We start from the raw sequence: 2887 nt of genomic DNA on the forward strand, positions 1-2887 counted from the left end.
GCACTTTGTACACGATTAACTTAAAACATTTCCATATCATGAAAAATATAAGGTGACAATTATAAAAATCAGTTTTGCATATTTTTAAATTTTTTGTAGAATAGATTTTCACCAAAGGAAAAAAGAGAGGTATATAAGTTGTTGAATTTTGGTAAACAATAGTCTATCTATGAGAAAGTAAATGATTTTCCAACCTTGGATACTATCGTACATTCAATGTAGGGAGTCGACCTATGAAATGGCCAAAGCTAATTAGTTGCAAGCCTGGTCGAAGAGTGCCAAACTAGCCCTCTCCTTATTGTGGCAAATCTTGGTTTCACTAAGTAACCTAATTCAAATGTTTAATGATGTACTCACTATTTTTGCATGCTGTAAATTGGTGCACTTTTATGACCTAATGTGGCCACATTACCCAAATGAACTCCATACCATTTCATGTTATTTTTTCTTTTATCTTTTTTTTGAGCTCATGCCAGATAAATTAAGCATGCCATCTATACCAAGCCATGAATGTCATACTAAATATCATTTATATACACCCCTCAAAAAAAGCTGAATTTCATACCCTTGTGCAACCTCAAGGCCTTACACTACCAATTCTAATTTACAAAGTCAGATAGATCCATCGCATTATTCACATAATCTTTCTTGCTATGGAAAAAAAATATACAATTTGTGAGGCACATGCATTAGGAGATGTGATGTAAAATAATATATGTGATGTAAATTTCACAAGGATTACAATTGGGCAATGCTCATATTGTACCAAGTTTTCTTTTTTTCAGAGACTTACTATGAGACTCAGGCCCTCCCTAGAGGACCTCCAATTCAGCAGGTTTTAGTCAAGAGCAAGTGTGCTCCAAAGGGGTGATTTGTAAAGCTTGACCTAAAACTCTAAGCTAGTATAAGAAGACCAAATAAGAAAAACTTTTTTTGTTATTGTGGAGTTCCCCACTGGAGGAATACCTGATATCAAAGTGTGGGCTAAAGGAGATGAGTTGGTTGGTGAATCCTCAAAAGGGGCTCTTGTCTTTACCCTCTTGCACTCTGGCATGAAACTGGGTATCAGTGGACATGGAACCAATCATCCTTTAGAGCAGATGATGAGATGCAGACATTGAGGGTGCCCTTAAAAATTTGTAAGGCAGTAGTATGACATATCTGTAAAAGTAGTTATAGTACTATATATAAATGTTTCAAAACACACACACACACACACACACACACACACATATACACACACACATATACATATACATATACATATATATACACAAATATGTGATATGAAATTTAGCTAGTCTGGGGCTACCTGCTTCTTAATTATTGTGACACTTGTTGAGGACGTGTGGGAGCCTTGAAGGTACTAGGAGATGCTAGATTTGAAACACGAGACTGGGGGTAGGCTACGGTGGAGAAGGGGGCGTCCTCTAGTGGGATGCTTGATCCCTCCAGCCATTGCACCATTGTTCTAGCTGAAGGCCTCAAGCTGGGTTTCTCCTTGATGCACCACAATGCCACCTCTATCATCCTGCCAGCTTGTTCAGCGCAAAAGGCCCCCAGCAGCCGCTTATTCACTAGATCTAGCTTCCTCCCCTCCTCGTACTTCTTGGAGGCCCAACTCGCAAAATTCTATTGTTCCTTGTCTTCTTCCATCACTGGTTGAATACCACCCAAAGGTTGGTCTTCAGTACTAGTTGCATTTTTTACCATGAGCAATGCCAATTCTATGTTTTTCCACCCACCCACCATCCTAGCTACACCATTCCCAAGCTATATATGTCACATCTCTTGCTCACAAGTGCCATGCACCAGAACATCTCTAGAGCTATGTAGCCAGGAGTTCCCCTTAGGGCAGTCACCATGAGGCATCCCTAGCCATGAGCTTGGCCAAGCCAAAATCTGCCATCTTGGGCTCAAAGTCCTCATCTAGGAGGATGTTCTAGGGTTTGATGTCGAGGTGCAAGATGGTATGTGAGCAGCCTTTGTGTAGATAGGCCAGGCCCTTGGCTATGCCTAGCACCACTTTGAAGTGGCTAGACCAATCGAGAAATTGATCAGCCTCGAAGAGCCAGCGATCAAGGGAGCCCCTGTCTATGTACTCATAGACCAGCATTTGATGGGATGTCTCCAAACAGAAGCTCAAAAGCTGCACAATGTTGAAGTGGCTGGTTCTACCCATAGTGGCAACCTCTGTCAAAAATCCCTTGGACATGTCACCTTGGAGGGTGATGTCGAGCTTCTTCATTGCTAGTTTCTTACCACCGAGAAGAGCACCAACATACACTAAACCCATCCCACCACCTACACACCCAACAATCTGTTGAACTCGTGCATTGCCTTGTGCAGTTGTTTAAAAGAAAACCTAGTGGGTAATGTGGGAAAAATGAGCGTTAAGTACTCTTCATCCCCACCAAGGTTACTACTATTGAACTTGATGCCCATACCTCTTCTAATGGATCTCCTGCAGCCATACAAAGCTAGAGCTGCTGCACAGGCAACTGAAATTGAAGAGGTGTAAGCTAGGCGTACAATTATAGTCCGGGGCTCTGATGATGTGAATGGGAGGAAGCTAGCGCACCAGTCCGGTTTTGACGTTATGAATGGGAGTGAGAAGTCAGATGTGCAACCTTTAAAAAATCCGTGTAGGACAAGTCGTCACTAGTCCTTCTAGAGACATTGAGAAGGCTCAGCCGATTATCTGTAATAGGGAAGCACAAGGATTGGTTGTGGTTGAAGATTACAGCACTGCAATTGCAAGCAGACAAGAACATGTGCTTACAACTCTCCATTGAGATGGCAAGGGCATGTACAGTACCAATCGTTCTAGTCATGGTGTTGGTAAAGGCATTTGGCATTGGTTAGTCTCGGTGTTCTTCTTTTTCAC

The 2887-nt window shown here is 41.9% G+C and overlaps 1 pseudogene; it reads right to left on the bottom strand.

Annotated features, from left to right (window-relative positions):
* Positions 1–1942: 1942 nt before the first annotated feature.
* On the bottom strand, positions 1943–2296 carry LOC147614830 (G-type lectin S-receptor-like serine/threonine-protein kinase SD2-5 pseudogene; annotated as a pseudogene).
* Between the last annotated feature and the right edge of the window lie 591 nt (positions 2297–2887).

Source organism: Cibotium barometz, chromosome 41 (genome assembly GCF_041138505.1).
Source record: "Cibotium barometz isolate CiBa-2024 chromosome 41, ASM4113850v1, whole genome shotgun sequence".
NCBI classification, from domain to species: Eukaryota; Viridiplantae; Streptophyta; class Polypodiopsida; order Cyatheales; family Cibotiaceae; genus Cibotium; species Cibotium barometz.